Below are 26,825 nucleotides of genomic sequence, written 5' to 3' on the forward strand. Positions count from 1 at the left end.
CTGCTTCAGGTCAAATTGCTGGGGAAGACTTAAAATGTCCATTCATTTCTTAATTGTTTATGAGGGCTTTGTTGGTTTAGGAGAAATTTGTGGTTCAAATATAGTGATGTCGCGAACCCGAAATTTTCAGTTCGCGAACGGCGAACGGGAACTTCCGCAAACGTTCGCGAACCGGCAAACCGGGCGAACCGCCATTGACTTCAATGGGCAGGCGAATTTTAAAACCCACTGTTTCTGGCCACAAAAGTGATGGAAAAGTTGTTTCAAGGGGATTAACACCTGGACTGTGGCATGCCGGAGGGGGATCCATGGCAAAACTCCCACGGAAAATTACATAGTTGATGCAGAGTCTGGTTTTAATCCATAAAGGGCATAAATCACCTAACATTCCTAAATTGTTTGGAATAACCTGCTTTAAAACATCAGGTATGATGTTGTATCGATCAGGTAGTGTAAGGGTTACGCCCGCTTCACAGTGACAGACCAAACTCCTCTCAGTGGACGTGTATATGGCAGCGATTTTTGGAACAGCGAGATGGAAGAAGATGCTTGGTCGGTCCTCCTTCTTCAAATTTGAGGCACTGCACGGGCAATCTAATGTGCCACCAGATAGGAGTGGTGTGTTTAGTATTATTCTTATAAGTTTAATACCTGTTGCATCTCCTATCAGTGGACGTGTATATGGCAGCGATTTTAGGAACCGCACACCTGGGACCCGAGCAAGGTCACCTCGTTCAACAGGCTACAACATTTGTCCCTGGAAACCTAGCCTGGACATCATGCACAACTTGGATGGAAAACGGGACTAACAGGTCAACCCTGCTTACGGAGACTCTCAGGTCATTGATCGTGTCAAGAGGAGGGGAACAACTTCAAAAAAAGATTACTGGCAAATTCTTAACGGCTGCTGCCGAAAATTCCAATACCTGACTAGAACGCTACAGATCCCATTACCCAATGCGTACTTGCGACGTCTACAAAGGACTCTCACTAGCTTCGTGTGGGCACACAAAAAATAAAAAATATAATATTCAGTAAATAAGGATAAGGCAGGGGACCTACTGTCCTCCCCCCCGGCCCCCACCCCTGCACGGTGGGTGGGGGGCATAAATCACAATGGGGTGACCTACTGTCCTCCCCCCCAACCCCACCCAAGAGCGGTGGGTGGGGGCCATAAAAATAATGAGGGGGGACCTACTGTATGATGTTGTATCGATCAGGTAGTGTAAGGGTTACCAACTAGACTAGCGACCATATATCCCAACACCTCGAGACTTTGCTGGAGATGTTTAATAGAGTAGGGCACAATGCTCCACATCTGGTGGGCCTGCTCGCCCATCAGAGGATACTGGAAGGCAGTTGAGGGGGTGATACAAGGGGCACTGGTCACGAGAACCAACCTGAGACCAGAAAATGCCCATTCCCAAAAGCACATGCCGACCTAACACATCATATTTTGATTGCTGCCAACTTTTAATAGCCAGAGGGTGGAAACAACAACAGCCACTGGAGAGATCTAGCCTTCTCCAACAGATCTCCCTAAACCTAGCATATGAAACAAAAACCTGCCAGCGGCTACACCCCCACACCACATAGTGGAAGCCAGGAACATATGGGAGGCGTATCTGAGGAAGGAGGAGGAGGGGGTCGTGTTAGAACAATAACATATCACATATATATATATATACACGAAGGATGAATAGTACCACTCCTAAGACCCAACTGCTCTGACGCAGAGAGACAACGACTCCAAACACCATGGTGCAACAGCCAACATTGAGGTATACCAAGCTGAGGTTAAACAATCTACAGGGCATAACGGAACAAACACCCACATTGTACATAGTTAAGTAGTTAGATAAGGGAATAGACCCGGGGACCGCACACAGCGTGCTAACTAAGAAGGAGACAAAGGGAGATGAGGGGCTTCCGACGTCTATTTCCCCCGTTCTTCTTCCCCTACCGTAGCCTGTCCCCAGGTTTACCCCTTCCCATACCCCGGACCAAACCCAGGTTTAGGAGAGAAAGACAACCCTGACATGGTACTAGACCGAAGGCACAAGGGCAGCGGAAAAACTCCCACGAGAATGAATAACCAGTTTGCTCTTGAATGTATAAGATGTGAATAAGATCGATGTACCTTAACCGCTCAGCCTCCCTTTTTTCCTTTCTGTATCCCGAACAAGTTCTCTGATAAAATAAAAATTGTCAGATTCAAGTTCTTGTGCCCCACAGTTCAAATTAACATTCAAATGACAATTCATGACAGATCACACAAGTGAATAGCCCTGCGAACGTCGTCTCAGAATTTTTTTGTCATCTAAGGAGAAATAGAAATGCCAGTAAAATTGATGTTTGTTTCACAGGCAGAAACTGCCCTAAAACATGGCGGCTTGAACCCTAGTTGGTGGCGGATAAGTCACGCAAGTCAACCGGCATTCAGAGCTAAAATACAGCAGCGTGTGGACCATTTTTAGCCCAAGGCAGCTCATCTCATCAGGCCTTTTTTAATCGAATGTATCGCCCAGTGTCAGTCCCTTCGGGATCCATCCCTCATTCATCTTAATAAAGGTGAGGTAATCTAGACTTTTTTGACCTAGGCGACTTCTCTTCTCAGTGACAATACCTCCTGCTGCACTGAAGGTCCTTTCTGACAGGACACTTGAAGCGGGGCAGGCCAGAAGTTCTATCGCAAATTGGGATAGCTCAGGCCACAGGTCAAGCCTGCACACCCAGTAGTCAAGGGGTTCATCGCTCCTCAGAGTGTCGATATCTGCAGTTAAGGCGAGGTAGTCTGCTACCTGTCGGTCGAGTCGCTCTCTGAGGGTGGATACCGAAGGGCTGTGGCGATGCGTAGGACTTAAAAAGGTCCGCATGTCCTCCATCAACAACACGTCTTTAAAGCATCCTGTCCTTGCCGGCGTGGTCGTGGGAGGAGGAGGATGACTTCCACCTCTCCCCCTGTTAGATTTCCGTTGTGCTGTGACATCACCCTTATACGCTGTGTAAAGCATACTTTTTAATTTATATAGTAAATGCTGCATCCTTTCCGACTTGTTGTAATTCAGTAACATTTCCGCCACACTCTGCTTATACCGGGGGTCTAGTAGCGTGGACACCCAGTACAGGTTGTTCTCCTTCAGCCTTTTTATATGAGGGTCCCTCAACAGGCACGACAGCATGAAAGACCCCATTTGCACAAGGTTGGATGCCGAGCTACTCATTTCCCGTTCCTCCTCCTCACTGATGTCAATGAAGGTATGTTCTTCCCCCCAGCCACGTACAACACCACGGGTACCAGATAGGTGACAACGAGCACCCTGGGATGCCTGTTGTGGTGTGTCTTGCTCCTCCTCCTCCTCAAAGCCACATTCCTCCTCTGATTCCTCTTCCTCACAATCCTATTCCAGCGTTGCCGCAGGTCCAGCAAGCGATGCTGATAAGGCTGTTTCTGGTGGTGATGGTGACCACAACTCTTCCTCTTCCTCTTCACGCTCATCTACGGCCTGATCCAGCACTCTTCGCAGGGCACACTCCAGGAAGAAAACAAATGGTATGATGTCGCTGATGGTGCCTTCGGTGCGACTGACTAGGTTTGTCACCTCCTCAAAAGGACGCATAAGCCTACAGGCATTGTGCATGAGCGTCCAGTAACATGGCAAAAAAATTCCCAGCTCCCCAGAGGCTGTCCTAGCACCCCGGTCATACAAATATTCATTAACAGCTTTTTCTTGTTGGAGCAGGCGGTCGAACATTAGGAGTGTTGAATTCCAACGTGTCAGGCTGTCGCAAATCAAGCGCCTCACTGGCATGTTGTTTCGCCGCTGGATATCGGCAAAGTGAGCCGTGGCCGTGTAGGAACGCCTGAAATGGCCACACACCTTCCTGGCCTGCTTCAGGACGTCCTGTAAGCCTGTGTACTTATGCACATAGCGTTGTACGGTCAGATTACACACATGTGCCATGCACGGCACATGTGTCAATTAGCCAAATTCAATGCCGCTAACAAATTTTTTCCGTTGTCACAAACCACTTTGCCGATATCCAGTTGCTGCAGAGTCAGCCACTTTTCCATCTGTGCATTCAGGGCGAACAGGAGTGCTTGTCCGGTGTGACTCTCTGCTTTCAAGCAAGTTAAACCCAAGACGGCGTGACACTGCCGTATCCGGGATGTGGAATAGTACCTGGGTAGCTGGGGGGGTGCCGTTGATGTGGGGCAAGACGCAGCAGCAGAAGAGGACACAGCTGAGGAGGTTATGGAAGAGGATGGAGTAGGAGGAGTAGAGGAGGTTGCAGCAGGACTGCCTGCAAGTCGTGGCGGTGCCACCAACTCCTCTGCAGAGCCATGCATTCCATGCTTGGCAGCAGTCAGCAGGTTTACCCAATGCACAGTGTAGGTGATATACCTGCCCTGACCATGCTTTGCAGACCAGGTATCAGTGGTCAGATGGACCCTTGCCCCAACACTGTGTGCCAGACATGCCATTACTTCCTTTTGCACAATCGAGTAGAGGTTGGGGATTGCCTTTTGTGAAAAGAAATTTCTGCCGGGTACCTTCCACTGCGGTGTCCCAATAGCTACAAATTTTTTGAATGCCTCCGACTCCACCAGCTTGTACGGTAAAAGCTGGCGGGCTAATAGTTCAGACAAGCCAGCTGTCAGACGCTGGGCAAGGGGGTGACTTTCTGACATTGGCTTCTTACGCTCAAACATGTCCTTGACAGACACATGACTGTGGGCAGATGAGCGGGAACTGCTGAAGGCGGGAGACGGAGTGGCGGATGGTTGAGAGGGTGCAAGGAGGACAGCAGTGGTTGACATGGCTGAAGATGCTGGACCAGGAGGAGGATGGCGGCTTAGAGTAGGCGTGCTGCTTGTACTCATGTGTTGATCCCATAGGCGTTTGTGATGTGAGATCATGTGCCTACGCAAAGCAGTTGTACCTAGGTGGGTGTTGGACTTCCCACGACTCAGTTTCTTTTGGCACAGGTTGCAAATGGCATCGCTGTTGTCAGAGGCAGACACACAAAAAAAATTCCACACTGCTGAGCTCTGCAATGACGGCATTCTGGTGGTGGACACAGCATGCGTTGATTGGCGTGCTGTCGGGCTGACCCCGGGTGCCGATGCATGCTGTCTGACTGTGCCACTAGCTCCTTGCGACGACCCCACCCTGCTTCCAACTGGTCTCCTCCTCCTCTCTGTCTCCCCATCTGAACTTTCACCCTGTTCTTCTTCTTGCCGAACGGGCATCCACGTGACAACCATGGACGCATCGTCATCATCAACCGCTTCACTTGTATCTGACAACTCAGCAAAGGAAGCAGCAGCTGGTACAACATCATCATCATCATCACACCGTACGTCCATGTGTGTAATGCTGCCTGCCTGAGACATATCCCTGTTATCTACATCCTCTGGCAATAATGGTTGCGCATCACTCATTTCTTCAAACGGATGTGTGAATAACTCCTCTGACATACCAAGTAAAGCGGCTGTGCTGCTAGTTTTGGTGGTGGCGGCAGGCGGGTGAGTGATATCTTGAGAGGTGCCTGAAGCTAAGCTGGAGGAGGATGGTGCATCAAGGTTCTGAGCGGAGGCTGTAGAAGATTGGGTGTCCTGTGTTAGCCAGTCAACTATGTCCTCAGAACTTTTCAAGTTCAGGGTACGTGGCCTCTGAAAACTGGGCATTATTCTAGGGCCAAAGGGAATCACAGCACCACGACCACGATGGCCCCTGCGGGGTGGCCTGCCTCTGCCTGTCATTTTTTGGGGGATTAGTGGTACTATGCGTGCAAGCTTCTGTGAGACCAGATGTGAGTGGCAATGTGCACTGGCACAGGCCTAAAGAGCACAGGCTGTAGGCCTGACACACCCGCTTGAAGACAAGTAACTGCTATTCAATCTATAACAGTGAAAAAAGTTTTTTGGTTTTAAATGCACGCTATTGTGACACCAGATATGAGTGGCAATGTGCACTGGCACAGGTCTGCAGAGCACAGGCTGTAGGCCTGACACACCCGCTTGAAGACAAGTAACTGCTATTCAATCTATAACAGCGAAAAAAGTTTTTTGGTTTTAAATGCACGCTATTGTGACACCAGATATGAGTGGCAATGTGCACTGGCACAATGTGCAGAGCACACGCTGAAGGCCTGACACACCCGCTTTAAGGACACTGACTGCTATTAGCTTACACTGGAAACCTTTTTTTCTTTGTAAAAGCACGCTGTAGAGACACCAGATATGAGTGGCAATGTGTACTGGCACAGGTCTGCAGAGCACAGGCTGTAGGCCTGACCCACCCGCTTGAAGACAAGTAACTGCTATTCAATCTATAACAGTGAAAAAAGTTTTTGGGTTTTAAATGCACGCTATTGTGACACCAGATATGAGTTGCAATGTGCACTGGCACAGGTCTAAAGAGCACAGGCTGTAGGCCTGACACACCCGCTTGAAGACAAGTAACTGCTATTCAATCTATAACAGTGAAAAAAGTTTTTGGGTTTTAAATTCACGCTATTGTGACACCAGATATGAGTGGCAATGTGCACTGGCACAGTTCTGCAGAGCACACGCTGAAGGCCTGACACACCCGCTTTAAGGACACTGACTGCTATTAGCTTACACTGGAAACCTTTTTTTCTTTGTAAAAGCACGCTATAGAGACACCATATATGAGTGGCAATGTGTACTGGCACAGGTCTGCAGAGCACATGCTGTAGGCCTGGCACACCCGCTTTAAGGACACTGACTGCTATTAGCTTACACTGGAAACCTTTTTTTCTTTGTAAAAGCACGCTATAGAGACACCAGATATGAGTGGCAATGTGCACTGGCACAGGTCTAAAGAGCACAGGCTGTAGGCCTGACACACCCGCTTGAAGACAAGTAACTGCTATTCAATCTATAACAGTGAAAAAAGTTTTTTGGTTTTAAATGCACGCTATTGTGACACCAGATATGAGTGGCAATGTGCACTGGCACAGGTCTGCAGAGCACAGGCTGTAGGCCTGACACACCCGCTTGAAGAAAAGTAACTGCTATTCAATCTATAACAGTGAAAAAAGTTTTTGGGTTTTAAATGCACGCTATTGTGACACCAGATATGAGTGGCAATGTGCACTGGCACAGTTCTGCAGAGCACACGCTGAAGGCCTGACACACCCGCTTTAAGGACACTGACTGCTATTATCTTACACTGGAAACCTTTTTTTCTTTGTAAAAGCACGCTATAGAGACACCAGATATGAGTGGCAATGTGCACTGGCACAGGTCTGCAGTGCACAGGCTGTAGGCCTGACACACCCGCTTGAAGACAAGTAACTGCTATTCAATCTATAACAGTGGAAAAAGTTTTTTCGTTTTAAATGCACGCTATTGTGACACCAGATATGAGTGGAAATGTGCACTGGCACAGTTCTGCAGAGCACATGCTGAAGGAGGCCTGACACCCAGACGCTTGCAGACAACTAATTGCTCTTCAATCTATTACAGTGAAATTTTTTTTTTTAATGTAAAGCTTAAGCTATTGTGACAACAGATATGAGTGGTGGCACTGACTGTGCAAATGGGCACAGCATCCACTGAGCCTGACACAGAAGCTGGCAGGCAGGCAACTGCAATTACATTACACAGAAAAAAAAAAAAAAAAGCAGACTGATGTTCTAGCCCTAAAAAGGGCTTTTTGGGGTGCTGTTCTTACAGCAGAGATCAGATGACTGTAGTGAACACTGAATACCCTAGCCTAGCTATCAATTTCCCTATCTAATCAGCAGCAGCTACCCTTTCCCTCCTCTCACTAAGCATGCAGCTTCAGAATGAATCTAAAATGGATGCTGGGAGGGAGGTGGGAGGGTGTGGAAGGGAGGGTCTGCTGCTGATTTGCTGGAATGTGTCTGCTGACCGTGAGGCACAGGGTCAAAGTTTGCTCAATGATGATGAATAAGGGGCGGATCGAACCGCCCATGTGTTCGCCCGCGGCGGCGAACGCGAACACGCTATGTTCGCCGGGAACTATTCACCAGCGAACAGTTCGGTACATCACTATTCAAATATATGTTGGAAAAGCACATGAAGGATTTAACTTTCTTTCTCATATTCTGCATGCTATCACCATGTTGAAAATAAAGTAAAGATGTGCAGAGGAGAAATTAATTATAAATAGTCTTGTGCAAAATAATGTTTGGGGAGGTTGGCCTGGTTCCATAACTTGAATCCACAGCCGAACGTAACGACTGCCTTGAATTTACCTTTACAGTTTTATTCATCGATACATTCAGGCGTGTACTGGAAGGAATTTGATTAAAACCTACCCTCTCCAACACATATTTGCACATGTCTAAGTATGAATAAAAATAGAATTCCGTATGTCAAAACATATATTTTTCTCCCCTTTGTTTGTTGTTAACAAAGATTTAGCAGTCTTAAGAAAGACTTTGCATTCTTAAAAGCGTCATCTGAGCAGTTAGGACTTGCATTAATGACTTACGATAAACCATTGATTTTAAATGGTTGATAATGAAAACAACACATTTTTTATGATTTCTCTCATACAATTCTAAGTAAAAGCTAAACTTGTATTAATATAAGATGTTAGCTTTGAAAGGTGATATCAGAAGCACCAGGAAATATATATATTGATGGTGGCATGCCAACATCTTCTCTGTGGAGCACTTGAAGGGTTTTGCTACAAATGATTTTTGCTGACTATATTAAACACAGTTGGAAGCTACGTGTTTCAAAAGAAAAACACCAATTGCTTGGGCTCGTCCGGGATTTGAACCCGGGACCTCTCGCACCCAAAGCGAGAATCATACCCCTAGACCAACGAGCCATTACATTAGTTGGGTTTTAGGAAAAAAATTGCCAGACTAACGCGCCAGACAGCGTTTGTGTTCTCAAAATAGAAACAAAGTTTTTGTTTTGAAGTGAGGATTTTAAATTTCCTCAATAGGATCTGTTTTTCCAATATCATTTTCATTGTATGGGTAAATTAACAGTTGAGGTTTATGTACGATGGTGATAAATCATATTGACAGTTGTCAAAGTTGAGTCTGTTTCTGGTCAAATTGCTGGGGAAGACTTAAAATGTCCATTCATTTCTTAATTGTTTATGAGGGCTTTGTTGGTTTAGGAGAAATTTGTGGTTCAAATATATGTTGGAAAAGCACATGAAGGATTGAACTTTCTTTCTCATATTCTGCATGCTATCACCATGTTGAAAATAAAGTAAAGATGTGCAGAGGAGAAATTAATTATAAATAGTCTTGTGCAAAATAATGTTTGGGGAGGTTGGCCTGGTTCCATAACTTGAATCCACAGCCGAACGTAACGACTGCCTTGAATTTACCTTTACAGTTTTATTCATCGATACATTCAGGCGTGTACTGGAAGGAATTTGATTCAAACCTACCCTCTCCAACACATATTTGCACATGTCTAAGTATGAATAAAAATAGAATTCCGTATGTCAAAACATATATTTTTCTCCCCTTTGTTTGTTGTTAACAAAGATTTTGCAGTCTTAAGAAAGACTTTGCATTCTTAAAAGCGTCATCTGAGCAGTTAGGACTTGCATTAATGACTTACGATAAACCATTGATTTTAAATGGTTGATAATGAAAACAACACATTTTTTATGATTTCTCTCATACAATTCTAAGTAAAAGCTAAACTTGTATTAATATAAGATGTTAGCTTTGAAAGGTGATATCAGAAGCACCAGGAAATATATATATTGATGGTGGCATGCCAACATCTTCTCTGTGGAGCACTTGAAGGGTTTTGCTACAAATGATTTTTGCTGACTATATTAAACACAGTTGGAAGCTACGTGTTTCAAAAGAAAAACACCAATTGCTTGGGCTCGTCCGGGATTTGAACCCGGGACCTCTCACACCGAAAGCGAGAATCATACCCCTAGACCAACGAGCCATTACATTAGTTGGGTTTTAGGAAAAAAATTGCCAGACTAACGCGCCAGACAGCGTTTGTGTTCTCAAAATAGAAACAAAGTTTTCGTTTTGAAGTGAGGATTTTAAATTTCCTCAATAGGATCTGTTTTTCCAATATCATTTTCATTGTATGGGTAAATTAACAGTTGAGGTTTATGTACGATGGTGATAAATCATATTGACAGTTGTCAAAGTTGAGTCTGTTTCTGGTCAAATTGCTGGGGAAGACTTAAAATGTCCATTCATTTCTTAATTGTTTATGAGGGCTTTGTTGGTTTATTAGAAATTTGTGGTTCAAATATATGTTGGAAAAGCACATGAAGGATTCAACTTTCTTTCTCATATTCTGCATGCTATCACCATGTTGAAAATAAAGTAAAGATGTGCAGAGGAGAACTTAATTATAAATAGTCTTGTGCAAAATAATGTTTGGGGAGGTTGGCCTGGTTCCATAACTTGAATCCACAGCCGAACGTAACGACTGCCTTGAATTTACCTTTACAGTTTTATTCATCGATACATTCAGGCGTGTACTGGAAGGAATTTGATTCAAACCTACCCTCTCCAACACATATTTGCACAAGTCTAAGTATGAATAAAAATAGAATTCCGTATGTCAAAACATATAGTTTTTTTCCCCTTTGTTTGTTGTTAACAAAGATTTTGCAGTCTTAAGAAAGACTTTGCAGTCCTAAAAGCGTCATCTGAGCAGTTAGGACTTGCATTAATGACTTACGATAAACCATTGATTTTAAATGGTTGATAATGAAAACAACACATTTTTTATGATTTCTCTCATACAATTCTAAGTAAAAGCTAAACTTGTATTAATATAAAATGTTAGCTTTGAAAGGTGAAATCAGAAGCACCAGGAAATATATATATTGATGGTGGCATGCCAACATCTTCTCTGTGGAGCACTTGAAGGGTTTTGCTACAAATGATTTTTGCTGACTATAGTAAACACAGTTGGAAGGTACGTGTTTCAAAAGAAAAACACCAATTGCTTGGGTTCGTCTGGGATTTGAACATGGGACCTCTCGCAGAGGAGAAATTAATTATAAATAGTCTTGTGCAAAATAATGTTTCGGGAGGTTGGCCTGGTTCCATAACTTTATTCCACAGCCGAATACATATTTGCACAAGTCTAAGTATGAATAAAAATAGAATTCCGTATGTCAAAACATATAGTGCTTATAGTAACTGTAACATTAGGTATACATATCTATTCTTAACATTACAGTCCTGATTCCCCTTATAAATTAAATCTCCATGTGAATAAAAAATACAAAAGTTTAAATAAAATAGAGTACTCACCTTTTTTCCAGCATCAAATCTTCCTTGGCACTGCCACAACCTCCTCTTTTGGTTACATCATCCTGGAGGAGTGTTATTCCAATTCTCCTCATGGAGGAGCACTGGGGTTCTCAGGCACATGCGTAGTGTTCGCCTCAATTCTACTAAAATTTTTCCTTTGAGAATAATTGAATACAATGATTCTTTACAGCCGATTGTAATGGCATTGGGCATGCACGCATGACATCACACTATGTTAGCGTATAATGGTCTGGAAGTAAGATTCCTGGCTATCATACCTAGAGTGCATGAAGGCATGACTTCAAAGCATGCTTCCCAGCTCTCTAATTCGTGAACTAGAGAGTTTTGGGGGTAGGAGAGGAAAACTGCAGGCACTATAACAACTTGAATAAGAAAATGTTAAAGTGCCAATAGTGTCCCCTAAAGTATATTAATAATAACATTGCATGTATTCAGAATTTATTCTTTCAAGTTTCTATACATTATGGGAATATTTCAGTATTTACTCAGATAATCAAAGACCATAAGGACATAAAAATATTATAATTGCCCAATTAAAGCTGTTAAACAAATTGGTTAAAAAGAACCCCCTACCAAAGACACATCATTTCCTGGTAATAGAGATGGTTTGGAGGAAACATGTTAGGGACTTGACAAGCAATTTATCACTGGATTTTACATCCATTAATCATCAAGGTTATTATTTGTTTTATTATGGTTATTTGGACCTCATGCAAAGTTAAACTTATCATTGTTGTTTGAAAAAAACAAACAAGTAAAATATATTTTAAAAAGTGTGACGAGACCTACCTCGCCACTGTGCATTGGGGGAGCCTGCTTACCCGCCTGCTGCCTTTAGACTATGGCCCCATGTAGAAACGCTTGATTTTCCCCTGCAAAGACACGAAAGCTGGGTCATTCGGCACTTGCCCTATTTGATAAGTGATACCCCAGATAGCTATGCCATGGAGCCCATTCATATAACGAAAGACTATGTGAAAGACTTTGGCTCCATGGCAATCGAACTGTATGTTTGTGATCTGAGCGCCATTCAGTAATAATGTGTGCTCAGATCTAAGCTATCTGGGGATATGTTGAATGTACCTGTTTTATGCAATAGCTGCACAGTTACATATTTTTATGTATTTTATTGTCTTTTGCTACCATGTGTTCAATGGAGTTTTGCCTCTGTCCTTGGAGATAATTGGATTACTTCCCAATTATCTCCAGGATAGAAGACTCTGTGGAACTGCTTTTGGGCAGAAAATCCATGCTTCATTTGGTCACAGAGGAATTCGATCTATCTTTTGAACCACTGGACCAATTTGGATGATTTTGACATATGTTTGTATTTTATGTGAATGGGATGTATACTTTTAAAGTTATGAATAATGTGGAAAAAGGGTATTTCTCTGCCTGTGATAATTACATTAACCCATTGTGTAAGGTAATTGTATCACAGGCAGAGGGGAGGATTTTGTAACATTGTGTATTTTATGTCTTTTTGTAACCATGTGGTTAATGGAGTCTTGCCTCTGTCCTGGGAGATAGTTTGATTACTTCCCAATTATCTCCAGGATAGAGAGGAGGGATTGTGATGTCACTGTGGGAGTGTTTTGTTTGTATTGTCTGTGATTGGCTAATATCCAATATGTGTCCTATTGTTCCATCAGGTCCCCTAGTGGGGGGGGGTGGTGTCTGAGTGTATTGTACATGTTTATTGGTTGTTTTACAAAACCCTGTGGGTGGTACTAATGTGTAAGAATGTGTATATAAGAACAATAAGCCCACAGCTCTGTCTGTTCCTGCTTGACCCTCAAAATGGAGCCTTGTCTCGTTCTTGGGGGGATTTATTGTATGCTGTTCCAGTTTGACTGCTAGGAGTGTAAACCTATTCGTATGGTTTTTCCTATTTGGCCGTTTACAGCATTCGTATGGTTCCGGTTCAGCTGTTTACGGCATTCACATGGTTTCCTGTTCGGCAGATTGGTGTCTTTGGTAGCTGCCTGTGTATCTGGAAGGGGAATATCCGCTAAACGGCGTTTACCCCTTTTATGCCCGGGGTGCCGTTACAAAAAGTATTTAGCTATACAACAGTTGCACATTTTTATATTGTTAACATTATAGTGTGCTACATATCACTTTGCTGTAGCAGACCAAGATCAAGTAAAATAATCTGCCAACCTTAACTTACACCCAAATAAGTGCAACCTATCATTTTACCAGGTTGCCCTACATTCTGTAACTGGTTTTGTGTCTTCCAATGGTAAGAGATCACAGACAGCTTCCGCTATTGATGAGCCCATCCACTACTTGCTGTCCTTCTCGATCGTGATCTTATGGTCCTAATACCACTTACCCTTAAGTCCTTTATAGTATTAATACTATTATTGTTGTTATTATTATTATTATTATTATATATAAGAATGTAGCGGAGCTCCAATATTCAATATCTCTGCTGTAGACTCCTTGAAGCTGAGGAAGCAATACGATATCCAAGGCACAATCCCCCCAGTAACAGTTCTTGGAGTCAACTAATTTTTATTCAGCCCCAGCTGGATTTTATGCAACTCCCCATGCAAGGGGTTTCTTAAATTACATTTCAGAGGTTTTCCCCTGGTGGACCTGAGTGGGGACAAGGGGCAGGTACATAGTTCACAAACTCCTCTTCTGTGCCTGGGAGATAATTGAGTAAGAACAACGCTTTAATTACATTATCTCCCAGGTACAGAAAATATATTATATTGTAAAACAACATAAAACATTTTAATATCACAGAACTCCGAATAACAGGGATCTGAGCGCCCACTTTGACAAATATCACTCAGATCGGTAGATTAGGAACGCCATTCGAGTGAAGTTTAGACCAGTCGACCATGAGGTGAAGCCCCAAAAAATGTCCCGAGGATTTTAGGCTTTGACCAGTCTTCTTTCTGGAGTTCTCGCACAAATGCTGACAAAGGCTCCCCCTGGCTGTTTGCATATGACCGTTCCCCTTTTTCAGATCACTTTTCCATTACAGTTTGTCGAGATAACCTGTCGGCATTGCCATTCTATTTACTGGGGCAGTAGTGGATAGTAAAGTCATGCGGTTGCAACACCAAGCTCCAGCGCAACAACCGGGGATTGTCCCCCGTCACTTGGGTTGTGATCCGTGAGTAGGGTGAACTGCTATCCGTACAAGTAGGTTTTAAGTTTCTTTAGGGCCACACCACAGCCAGGCACTCTTTCTCTATGGCAGCATAGCTTACTTCTCTGGGTAGAAGCTTCCTGCTCAAGTAAGCTACGGGATGTTCCCCACCATCTTCTCCAACCTGGCTCCCAATACAAACATTGAAGCATCTGTGTGAACAAGAAATCGTTTAGGGATTGGCCACTGGGCTACTGCCTCGACTTTGGTGGGTTTGGGTTTTTGTTTCCCATAAGCCACCCGGTATTTCAAGTACTGAACTTCGGCCATCCCAATATGATATTTGCTCAGTTTGAGAGTTAGGCTGGCTTCTCCTATCCAGTCTATTACAGCTCCTATGTGTCACAAATGCTCTTCCCATGTTTCACAAAAAATCGCGATGTCATGCAAGTATGCACATGCATAATCTTGGAAGCCAACGAGCAGCCAGTGCACCATATGTTGGAACGTGGCTGGGGCGTTTTTCATCCCAAATGGCATGACCATAAATTGCTACGGACCAAACGGGATGACAAAGGCTGACTTGGGAATGGCATCGGGTGCTAGGGAGATTTGCCAATAGCCCTTACATAGATCGATGGTAGTGAAGTATTGACCCCTGTCCATTCGATCCAAGAGCTCATCTATCCTTGGAATGGGGTAAGCGTTGGATACTGTTTTGTCATTAAGGCTCCGGAGGTCCACACAGAAGCGGGTTATTCCACCCCGCTTCAGTACCAAAACTACCAGAGAAGCCCAAGGTATATTAGACGCTTCTATGACCCGAGGCGGAGCATCTCCTGTATCTCCTGTCTCATGTGTTCCCTGACCACCTCAGAAATTATGTAAGTGTTCTTTCTGGGGGGTGGCTGTTCGGAAGTGTGTACTCAGTGTGTAGCTAGTGGAGTGTATCCCGGTATGTTTGAGAATGTGGCTCCCTTCGTGGCTAGCAATTGCTGTACCTGGCTGCACTCGTGGAGACTTAGCCTCTCCCCTAGCTGTACCTCATCTAAAGTACCTAGCTTATCATACTCCCCCAGAAGGTCTGACAAAGGGAGATTTTCTAAATTGTCTGAGGCGGGCACACATATTGCAGCCACATACTCTGTCCTCTCATAGTAAGGTTTGAGCATGTTCACGTGGAGCATTCATCCCCCCCCTCTACCAAAGCAAGGGTCGATCATGAAAGTGGTGTTGCATCTTTGTTCCACCACTTATGGGCCCTGCCAAGCGGCATGGAGCTTGTCGTGGCGAACAGCTTTTAAAATCAAAACCTTTTGGCAAATCTAAAAGCTCCGGCCCCTGGCACCTCTGTCTTACCATCAGCGCTGGCATGTCTGCACCACATGGAGATTAGTATGTACTTTCTGTGTCAATTCCTCCAAGTGGTCCTGTAACTCCAGCATATATGGTTTAACCATGGGAGGGCTGGCAGCCTTAGTCCTGGGGGGCAATCCCAGTCAAGTGGCCCATTGCACCACTGAATCAGCTCACCACCCACGCCCACCCTTTCCTTGTTTTATAACGGATACTGATGTTATGAAGCAAGACAAATATGATACAATGTGGTTTAACATAATTTAATTGTATTGGCAAAAAATGATGTTTAACAAAAATAAAATCTACAGTTTTAACAAATGAACAATGTATGGGCACAATACACTTTTTCAAAAAATACAGAAGCCAGAGAAAGAAATATCTGTATTTAACTATTAAAGTAAATATTTGATCAAACGGTTAGCAAAGACCTCATCAAGGTAGAACTTTGATGAATAATTTCCAATACATCTGGAAACTGAACCTGTTCCAGAAGATCTCTCTCCACTGACATCAGCATTAGAACATCAAGCAGTTCTTGTCCCATTGTGGCTCGCAGTCGGGTCTTGATGAGTTTTAGCTTGCTGAATGCTCTCTCACATGACACTTGTGTAAAAGAAAGGGTCAACAGGTTCTCATAGGTGATCGAAAGATTTTCATAAGCTGCAGAATAAAGGTTGTATTTTATCAACAACCTGTGGCAGCAAAGAAAGCACTGCTTGCAAGAACCACACTTTGATTCCTTTTGTACCTCAACTAGTTTGTCAGTAGGTGGAATCCAGTCATTAATCTCCTCCTCCTCCTCCTCAATAATTATTTCCACTTTCTGTGTCTCATCTTCAGAAAGACATCCTGTAAGATGTGGAAATAAGTTGGCAAAACGTATTAATTCGGTTTTGAGAGAACATTCATTTACTTTGGCTAACTTAGAAATTCTCTCTAGTGCCCCTTTCTGAGCACCACCTTTCTCTTTAGATGTTGTTTTAATCTCCATATTTATCAATATGAAACCAACTGTAAAATTTATTTAACACCAAAACACGACAATGAGTTACATAAAAACAGGAAACATTTACTAATGTAGTGATTTAACTCCTAAATGGTAGATCTATACAGGGGCATGATCTATACACCAAATCTGCTCCATTAAGCAGGGGCATGATCTATACACCAAAATTGCTTCATTAAGCTAAAGTTGTTGTTTTGTTGACTAAAGTGTCCATTTAAGTGAGCATTTTACAATCACTTAGCGCACCTCACCTATTGTAAAATGAAAGAAGATTGCAGATTTAGTGTCAGGAGAGACTGGCCAGTGGTCAATATATTTATGTTTAGTCAAAAACATAATGGTGGCACTTTGCAAATTGACATGTTCGGCAATGACACAAACAAAGGGCACGGGGAGAGACAGACATAGTGCCTGTAATTTATACAAATTCTATGCTCTGGGGACCAATATACAGCCTGCTTGCTGCCAGAGGTAAAAATGTACAAAGCAGCCTGGTGTTTTACACCCAATAGACAGCAGCACCTGTTGGTAAAAGCCAAATTACTCATCTGTATATGGACACAAAAACAAAAATATAATTTCATCTGGGAATTTGACAAATAAAACTCAAAAAAACTTTATCTGCATCTGATCATTAAGTACATAATGAGCCTGACAACCCTGGTTTGAGAATCAGATCATTTTAACTTGTCAGTTATAGCCATGTGTTTTAACCCCTTAAGGACACGTGACATGTGTGACATGTCATGATTCCCTTTTATTCCAGAAGTTTGGTCCTTAAGGGGTTAAAGAAAGCAGCTATGTGAGGGGTTTCATCTTGTATTAGTAGTGCCACAAGCGGGATGGAAGGCTTCAATTATATTTTTGTACTGGGAAAGACTGCTGGCAGTAAGTTAATATGGGTGAAGCACTGCAGCTCTCTGATTACACGGTTTAGGTGGCCGCGAGGCTCTTAACGAGAGGCCTTCTAAATCGCCTAATTAGAGAGACGCCTCTGGCCAAGAGATCCGGTCTCTGTGCAGCATATCAGTGTATCACTGAGCTCTATAGCAATAGAGTAATGTGCAATGTGTAAGTATATCACACATCACCTCATCAATACAATGCACAGGACTGGGCAGTGTTTGAGTATATCTCAGCCAATCCACTACTTTCCTATAGGAAAGCATTGAGAAGCTATTGCGCATGCATGGAAAAATGCTGCGCTGCACCAATCAGCAGCTCCTTATAGAGATGCATTGAATTAATTAATCTCTATGGGGAGTGTACAGTGTGGTGCTAATCATCAGCGCTGCACATTATGCAGCACTGACCTAGAAAGCACCTCCAGCGGACATCTGAGGTGTGGCCACTAGAGGTGTTCCTAGGCTGTAATGTAAACAATGCTTTTCTCTGATAAGGCACTGTTTACATTAAAATGCCTATAGGGAATTACTATATGACACCAGATCAAACACATTAACCCCTTAAGGACCAAACTTCTGGAATAAAAGGGAATCATGACATGTCACACATGTCATGTGTCCTTAAGGGGTTAAAGGACCACTATAGTGCCAGGAAAACATACTTGTTTTCCTGGCACTATAGTGCCCTGAGGGTGCCCCCACCCTCAGGGTCCCCCTCCCGCCGGGCTCTGGAGAGAGGAAGGGGTTAATGTGACGAGACCAATCTCGCCACATTGCATTGGAGGAGCCTGGTTGCCTGCCTGCTGCCTTTGGATTATGGACCGGCAGTTAAAGGGTTAATTTTACTGTGCAGAAAGATTTATTTCTCCCTTTCTGCACAGCCGTTCGGTAGATTCTATCTACCGAACAAACAGCTTTTTTTCAACCTCCCCAGAGCCGTGGGAAGCCGGCTGGCGCAGTTAATGACCACCCAGAAGCTGGAGTGCGCCCTCCATTTACCTCCCTGAAGCTGCGGTTAACCGCGGCTTAACAAGCGTGTGCCGGCAATTGATCACCCAGTAGCTGTGGTTAACCACAGCTTAATTGATTGTTACTGGGTGGTCGCGGTTACACCTAGTCGCCACACTATGACGGTGTTCTGGAGCTCCCCGGGCAGCCAGCGCTTTTCTGCCCGGCTTTCCTACGCCAAACCCGGACACTGTGTCAGCTAAGCACCGCTGAGCCTCCAGCCCCTGCTTCTAATTCGTACTGATTTAACGAATGCATGTAAAATCTGTATTTTTTTTGTTGGAGGAATGTTTTAACCCAGATAACCATGCCATGGAGCCTGTTCGTGGAATTAAAGACTTTGGTTCCATGGCAATTAAACTGTATTCGTGTGGTCTGAGTGCCGTTCACCTAATAATGTGCACTCAGACCTGAGCTATCTGGGGATATGTTACATGTATATATTTACTGTACCATTTGTCCCATTATATATTTTAAAGTGATAGTCTGTCCTTGTGTCCCCACTTGCATAATGGCGATTTGCCTTTGTCCTTTGAGATAATTGAATTGGGCAGAGGGGAGGAAGCCAGGATGCATTGTGGGGATGTTTTACTTCTGTATGTCCTGAAATGCTACTTGTCTGTCCGTTGTTACAGTCTTCCATCTGGTCCCCTAGGGGAGTGTCCACCATGTAGGAGACCTGCATAAATACAGGGGCAGGTAGCCCTCAATAAACAGACCACTGCTTGACCCTCAACACAGAGCTTTGTCTCGTTCTTGGGGGAATTCACTGTATGCTGTGTAAGTGTAAGCCGCTTGGGAGCTTTTCCTGTTCGTCTGCTAGCAGCTATTCGTGAGGTTCCAGTTTGGGAGTTTGGAGTGCTACCTTATTCCCTTGTATGCAGTTCGGGAGTTTGGTGCATTCACTTGTATCCAATTCGTGAGTTTTGGTGATTTTACAGTAGCTGTGCCTGTCTTTGAAAAGGGGATTATCACCTAAACGATTTTAAAGCCTTGTCTGCCGAAACGGTACATTACAATTAAAATCTTACCTTTCTCCAGCACCGGGCAGGGAGCTTTCCCCCTCCTCTCCTCCTTCCTAGCGACGTCATCGGCTGAATGCGCGGGGCGCGCATTCTGCCAGTTCATAGGAAAACATCTACAATGCTTTCCTATGGATGCTGGCGTCTTCTCACTGTGATTTTCACAGTGAGAAGCACGCAAGCGCCTCTAGCGGCTGTCCATGAGAAAGCCACTAGAGGCTCTAGAGGTTGGATTAACCCTCAGTGTAAACATAGCAGTTTCTCTGAAACTGCTATGTTTATATAAAAAAAGGGTTAACCCTAGCTGGACCAGGCACCAAGACCACTTCATTAAGCTGAAGTGGTCTGGATGCCTATAGTGATCCTTTAAGCTGTAGTTGTTCTGGTGATTATAGTGTCCCTTTAATATTCCTGTGTCCATTACTACATATTACTACTGGGAATCTCTCCCAGTTCCGATGCATGTCCGTGAGCATCTGTTTCGGAGCTCTGTTTTAAGGTGCCATTGAACCTTTAACATAGGCCATTTGTCTGGGGGTGATAGGGAGAACTAATAATTTACTTGATACCACACAGCTTCCAAAAGCTGTTGGGTGAACTCTGCAGTAAACTGAGTGCCCTGATCCGAGACTATCTCTCTGGGAAAACCATTCCGAGAGAACGCACACTATCTCTGCATGAATATTGGTCAGAGCCACATTCTCTTGATACCGTGTCGCATAGTCAACAATTGTCAGGATGTACTTTTTGCCGAACGGGCTGGGTTTTGCTATGGGTCCTACATTATCTACGGCTACTCGTCCGAACAGTTCCCTTCAGTTCTATGATGGGAAGGGGTTGCAGTTTGGCCTTGTAGTGATCTCCCCATTTACCTACCCGCTGACATGTGTCACATGTTTGGCAGTACTGTCTAACATCTTTGGAGATGCCAGGCCAAAAGAAGGTGTGAGTAAGCCTGTACTTAGTGTGGCTAACCCCTAAGTGGCCCGCCAGTGGGATATCATGAGCTACCTGCATTCATGCTCTCCTGTATTTCTGGGGAACTACTAGTTGTTGGGTAGGTACTAGTAGGAACCCAGCGGTGACCCTTTCGGAGTAACGGTATAATAATCCCTGGTGCCAGGAATATCTCTCTCCTTCTACTCCTGCCTGTGTCTGAGTAATTTTATCCCTATATACCTGTAACGTGGGGTCCCTAAAGGTTAACATTTTGGGGTAGTGTACTTACCTGGACCTCAGAGTGTGCAGTGTTTTCTGTGGCGTGGGCCTGCTACCGGGTGGTAACTGGGTAAGTCTCGTTGGTGTCCTGGGTTGGGATAAAAAAGCTGAAGTCATTGGGCCGAGATTGTTCCCCAGCAAGAAATCAGCGGGAAGGTCCTGGATCCTGGAAGGTAATTAATCCCGCTCCGGCACCCCAGTACAGATCTACTCTGGCTGTGGGTAACCTGTGGATTGTCCCCCCCTACCACCCGCACTGCCACAGAACCTCCTGTGTGGTCGTAATCTGGAACAAGGTGACTTCGGACCAGGGTGATGGTAGCACCGGAATCTTACAGTTTAGATGAACTGTCTGCGATATGTTGCGGTAACCGTCTGTATCGGGTCGGCCTCGTGTAGGACATTACAGTGTTCCTGTCATACCTCTTTGCGGCCCATGCTACTCCGGTCACGCCGTCCGCTCTGCTCCTCCAGGCTCTGCTGGCTTCCGGCTGACAGCGCACGCACGCGACCAGGGACGCGCGCATGCACACACGGCTTGCCGCTGAGCGATACTACCAATTTCATGAATCCTGGTAACCCTTTTATAATCTCTCCTATTCTCTTCCCTAGCCTATCATATCTCTCTTAGCCCTATTTATACCTCCCACCTACATCACTTCCTTGCCCTGTCGTGGTCTATTGTAGCCCAAGAGTGCGTTCTGTATACTTCTGTGTTTCCTGGTATCTGACTTCGGCTTGTCTCTGGTTATCCGTATTTTCTGGCTTCCTTGACCCTTGGCTTAGTTTATTGTTTGTTCTTCCTTCTCCTGCCCTGACTACTGCTCGTCTGATTATTCTGTTACTCTCCTTACTTTTCTTCACGTTAAGTACGGCCACTTTAAGGACCGGTAATACGTCTAGCTTGGGTTGCCTGTTAGTCCTATAGTTAGGGTGTTGGGGAACCTAACCTTTACAGTTCCTCCAAATCCTCAGCTCTGAGGTTGAGAGGTGCAGCTTCCGTGTGATAACAGTGAGCTGCTGCCCGAGCTGGAGGAGGTGGTCCTGGTCGGATCCATGTCGCTTGGTTCCGGTTCTGAGTACAGTCTCTTTGGTAGTGCCCATATTTCTTGCATTAATGGCATTGTACTCCATTGCGCTCAGGATATCTATTTTCCGGTGTGTTAGGCATGAGTCCTGATCGTTGTGGTTCTGGTGGCCTTAGGTTATTGTGCAGGGGTCTGGGGTTTGGCCTGAAGCTAATCCGTGATTGCCTACGGGATCCTGGTACTCAGCCTGCCTGGCTGCTTCCGAGAGGGTGGTAGGTTTTCGGTCTCTCACCCACTCCTGCACTTCTGGGTTTAGCGCATTAAAAAATAGTTCTAGCAGAACTTACTGGGTAATCTCTTCTGTTGTAAATGCTTGGCTGGCTTGAATCCAGGCTAGGGCTGCCCTCTGCATACAGCAAGCCCATTCAGTGTAGGAGTCCTTCTCCTTTTTCTTGGTTTCCCTTTAGTGTCCCCTGTATGCTTCTGGGGTGATGGCATATCTCGACGAAATGACTTCCCTTACCCATTTATAGTCAGTGATCTCTTCATTTGGTACAGCTCTGTACGCTTCTCCTGCATGGCCGGTCAGCTTACCAGCTAGGATCTGTACCCAGTCTGCTGGGGGTACTTGGTGTAGCTTGCACTGCCGCTCAAAATCTTGCAGTAATCCATCAATCTCTTCCTTGGCTTCCGCAAACTTTTTAAACGAATCATGTGGTACCTTTAATTTTGTTTTTGGTACCTGGGTAGCCGTTGGCAGTCTTTAACAGGACCGCTGTTCTGCCAGCCGAAGTTGGTTCTCTTGCTCTTCCCTCGCTGTAACAAAAGTATCCACTTGGGTCAGCGTTGCCTGTACCAGCTGTATTGAGGGGTTTTCTCCATTGAATGCTAGCCTGTGTTTCACTTCTCTGTCAAATTCGGTATCTCTGTTTTCTGCAGCCATACTGCGAGCCTGGTCTCCCTCGATCAGCTCTGCAGTCAGCGCAGCTTTAGTTTTGTTGCTGGCTATCTGCCTTCCTGCTTCCAGCAATTCTTTTAATGTTGCACATTTTAATCCAGCGTAATTCGTCTCCATTCACCTTTCCATTCGTGTAATCGAATTTGTACGAATTGATGCTGGGCATGAACCACTGCTGCTTTCACTTTGCCGTTTATTTGCATCCATACGAATGCTGCTTCCTTTTGCTGCAATGCTTGTATCCCGCCGCTTGCCACCAATTGTAGCGGAGCTCCAATATTCAGTATCAATATCTCCACTGTAAACTCCATGTAGCTGAGGAAACTATACAATATCCAAGGCACAATCCAAGGCACAATCCCACACAGTTCTGGGAGTCAACTGATTTTTATACAGTCACAGCTGGCTTTCATGCAACTCCCCACGCAAGGGGTTTTCCCTAGTGGACCTGAGTGGGGACAAGGGACAAGTACATAGTTCACAAACTCTTCCTATGTGCCTTGGTGATATTTGAGTAAGAACAACTCTTTAATTACATTATCTCCCAGGTACAGAAAATATACAATATTGTAAAACAACATAAAAATGTTTTAATATCTCAGAACTTCATGAAAGTTAGTTCACTGAATAGCAGGGATCTGAGTGTGCACTTTGTCAAAATATCACTCAGATCCGTTCGGTAGATTAGGAACACCATTCGACCATTAGACTGGTCAACCACAAGGTGGAGCGCTAAAATAATTCCAATGGATTTCAGGCTTTGACCGGTTTTCATTCGGGAGTTCTCACACGAATGCTGACGAAGGCTCCCCCTGGCTGCTAGCATATGAACGTTCCCCTTGTTCGGTAGTTTAGGTCTCTCGAATGCCATTCTCCTACTGATTCGGGAAGTTGAATGGGCAGTGGTAGTAGTTTACAGGGTGTTCATGGAGTCCAGTAGCAGAAATTAGGTCCAGGCCATCAACGACCATATACCACTGCCCACGTTCGAGAGAAAAGATGATCGCCGTTTGTTTGCACATGTGCGTTCAGTAATTTGAACGGCAGCCACACAGGGGAAACCCTTTCTTTAGGGAGCAATTTAAGGTTAACAGCCAGGGGTGATCAGTTGTTAAAATACCTGAACTCAGGGACCACACAGATGGGAGTTCAGTAAACGAACGAGGGGACGGACAGCTGAACAAAGGGTAGGGAAAAAAGGGCCGTTCTGCTACAAAGGATATAATACAATATCATCTGAATTACAAGAGGAAGTGATATAGAAAGAGTTGATACACAGAACTTGTAATTACAATGAAAGGAGTAAAACAGAATGTTCTAGTCTGCAAAAAATATATAAATTGTTACTTGAAAGCTGGTTTTTTTTTGCAATATAAATAGCAAGCTGCAAAGTAAACCACAAATTTCCAAATTTAAGAAAGGACATTCCGTTCTAAGCCTTTAATGGCACAGTGTGTAACATAGATCGAGAATGCAAGTATGGAGAGAAAACAAAAATGAGAATAATGACATCTCATATGAACACTTTACTCTGAAGCTTGCTTCCCTGATAATAAACTGCTTATGCCATGAATAAATCCTCTGAATGAGATCAGTGGAATTCAAGCAATCATTGATCAAGTCCTACAAAAGTTTGTGAATTTCTGATCTACAACATTGCCTCATTTATATATATGAGTTACCTCCCACTCCCATATCGGCACAGCATGGGTAAAACACAATGTATAACTGCTGGTCTGTCTTCCTCAGTAGCTACAGTCAAAATGTCTAGAAAAGTCTTGCTTGGAAGTATAGATTGCCTTAATGCGCTATTTGCTCTCTTTTGGTCATTTGTCATTTTATCTTTTACTAAAAATAAACATTTATTTGCTGTTCCCAAACCATCATCCATTTTTTTCCATCTTCTGATTGGAGATGCAGCCCACCTGATTGGGCAGACCTCTTGTCCATCATGGCATGCTATAGAATTATAGAATTTAATTTGGCACTCCCCCAAAAAACAGCTTCCGATCAGCCTGAATTCAAACAAATAGCAGTTTGGCCTTAAATTAATGTCCAAATCTACAGAAGTCTTTAAAATCAAAGTGAAGGGAATTAAAACACTATGCTCACCATATTTAGAAGCTAGTTATTAATCTGTTTTAGAAATGTAGACAACCCAAATATCCCAAAGCACACAGGTCCATAGCTATATCCAGCACCCATTGAAATGCATAACACTGCAATGTATAAAAGGAGGGAGATCATTTCGATTCATTACGATAGTAGATTCAAACTGCAAGTGGCATTATTCTAAACGTCACCGGATCCTGGATCTGTGATACGTTGTGATTTATTTTGATACATTACTATATCTAAAGTAATAATGCTGCTTCATATATCTGGATCAGATGTGGTTAAAGTGCTATGGTTTATGCTGTTCCGATGTGTAATTTCTGCAATGCGGAGCTCAGCGATGACGTGCGACTTAAATATGACACCCTGGTTGGAGGACTTTCAATATTTCCAGGATGGAGACATTGTTATTGGAGGAGTGTTAAGTGTGAATATTATTGTGGATCAACTTTATAACAAATGTAAAATGAGGGTCTTTATACTGTGTGCTAAGTAAGTGCTTCATTCTTTTCTTCTTTTGTAGTTTAGGGCACACGCAATTTTTGAATTTTGCTATGTGTATCTAGTTACATAGTTACTTAGGCTGAAAAGAGACATGTGTCCATCAAGTTCAGCCTTCTTTACAACTGTTTTTTTTGTTTTGCTTTCATCCAAAAGAAGGCAAAAAAAAAACAGTTTTAAGCACTTCCAATTGCACTTCCAATTCCATTTTTTTGCAACAAACAGAAAAAGATTCAGTCAGATTTATCCTTGGATCAAGAAGCTATTACCCTTCAGATGAAATATTATTTAATATATTGAATGTTATGTTTTTGCAAGTATGCATTTAGTTGCTATTTAAACATCTGCACTGACTCTAATAAAACCACTTCTTCGGGCAGAGACTTCCACATCCTTATTGTTCTTAAAAAACATTTCCTTTGCCTTAGACTAAATCTTTTTTCTTCCAGTCTAAATGCATGTCCCTGTGTCCTATGTATAGTCCTGTTTGTGAATAGATTTCCACATAATGGTTTGTACGGGCCCCAGATACATTTGTAAAATTTTATTATATCCCCACTAAAGGGGACGTTTTTCTAAACTAAAGAGGTTTAAATTTGTTAACCTTTTTTCATTGCTAAAATGTTCCATTCCTGTCATTAATTTTTTAGCCCAACACTGCACTTTTTCTAGTGCCATAATATACTTATTTAGAACAGGTGCCCAAAATTGCACAGCATATTCAAGATGTGCTCTTACCAGTGATTTATGGAGAGACAACGTTAAATTCTCATTCTGAGAATGAATGCCCTTTTTTTAAACATAATACCTACTGGCCTTAGCCACAGTTGTTATCCCTAATTCACTACCATTCAAGGTAAAAGTTAATTGTGCATTCTTTACCCCTAAGTGCATAACTTTGCATTTTTCTACATTAAATTTCATCTGCCATTTGAGTGCCCAGTCCCCCAGTCTATCTAAATCCCTCTGAAACAATGAAATACATTTGTGTTACTTTACAGAGTTTTGTGTCATCTGCAAACACTTATATGATTTTTTCAAGATCATTTAAAAACATGTTAAATAGAAGGGGTCCCAGAACAGAACCCTGAGGAAAACCACTAACCACCCCTATCAAGCTTAACAAAAATTAACCGTTAATGACAAATCTCTGTACTCTATTTTTAATCCAATGTTCTAACCAAGAACAAGAATTTTTGTCTATACCATCAGGTCATGAAGCTTTGTTTATATTAACTTTCTTTAGTTGCTGCAGCACCTTGTCTTGAGTAATCTAATTACAATTTTTCTGCAATTTTTTG

The 26,825-nt window shown here is 43.5% G+C and overlaps 2 non-coding genes across 2 annotated transcripts; both read right to left on the reverse strand.

Moving 5' to 3' along the window:
• Nucleotides 1-8,765: 8,765 nt before the first annotated feature.
• On the reverse strand, nt 8,766-8,837 carry TRNAP-UGG (transfer RNA proline (anticodon UGG)). Its single transcript has one exon. It is a non-coding gene; the product is annotated as a tRNA-Pro (tRNA).
• A 1,028-nt stretch (nt 8,838-9,865) lies between these two features.
• On the reverse strand, nt 9,866-9,937 carry TRNAR-UCG (transfer RNA arginine (anticodon UCG)). The gene has a single exon. It is a non-coding gene; the product is annotated as a tRNA-Arg (tRNA).
• Nucleotides 9,938-26,825: the final 16,888 nt, after the last annotated feature.

The sequence above is a fragment of the Pelobates fuscus genome, chromosome 6 (assembly GCF_036172605.1).
Source record: "Pelobates fuscus isolate aPelFus1 chromosome 6, aPelFus1.pri, whole genome shotgun sequence".
Lineage (NCBI taxonomy): Eukaryota > Metazoa > Chordata > Amphibia > Anura > Pelobatidae > Pelobates > Pelobates fuscus.